The following is a 1,015-nucleotide window of genomic DNA, read 5'->3' on the forward strand; positions in this document are numbered from 1 at the left end:
GGGGGTAACTGGGTGATGGGCATTAAGGAGGGCACGTGATGTGATGAGCACTGGGTATTACACACAACTAATGAATCATTGAACACTACATCAGAAACTAATGATGTACTATACAGTGACTAACTGAACATAATTTTAAAAAGACTAGTTGTTATCAAAAATATATATTTTTGAAAATCTCAAATAAAAAGAGAGATAAACCAATATCTAGAAAATGTTATTAAAGAAAAACTTCTATTACTTTTATCAGAAAAAAAAAAAGGAGGACAGCAGCCTTCCCTTATATCTCTCTGTTTAGGGAAAGGAGAATTTCCAGAATGTCCAGAATGTCCAGAATTTCTACCAGTGGATCTTTCCCTTTTGTCTCTTTCCTGACAGTATTGTGCTCACCAGGAGCAGAGACTACAGTTATACTATCTGAGAACAAATCGTGACTCTGGCACTAACTGTGCAACCAGGGAAAGTTACTCAGCCTCTCCATGTCTTAGTTTTTCACCTGTAAAATCAAAACAGTAATATTCATACTGAAAGTTGGCATGAGGATTAAATTGTGTAGCATATGTAAAGACCTTAGAACAGTGTCAGGCACATAGAAGGTGTACATAAGTGTTAATTCTTATGATACACTGTCACATGCTTATTCATACTTACAAGGGAGGCTGTGAATGGAAGTATCTGGCCTTTTTACCCTCTTTCTTAGAAATCCATTGTTCCAGGAAAAAAAAAAGAAATGGGAATGAAAAGTCTCTTGCGTAGGAAACCAACAGTGCCTACCACTATACATAGTGTTTGAAGGGTACTTAGCACAAAGTAAGTTCTCAAGTAAATCATATCCATTATTTGTAATAATATTCTGCCTTCATCAAATGGCACAGTACAAGGTCATTTAATAAATAGATCCCCAAACTATCAAAATTAACCTACTTCTTTCTTTTACTTTCTTTCTTCTTTCTTTCTTTCTCTTTCTTTTTCTTTCTTTCTTTCTTTCTTTCTTTCTTTCTTTCTTTCTTTCTTT

Source organism: Callorhinus ursinus, unplaced genomic scaffold (assembly GCF_003265705.2).
Source record: "Callorhinus ursinus isolate GAN/ISIS: 27379988/994484 unplaced genomic scaffold, GSC_fseal_2.0 scaffold132, whole genome shotgun sequence".
Lineage (NCBI taxonomy): Eukaryota > Metazoa > Chordata > Mammalia > Carnivora > Otariidae > Callorhinus > Callorhinus ursinus.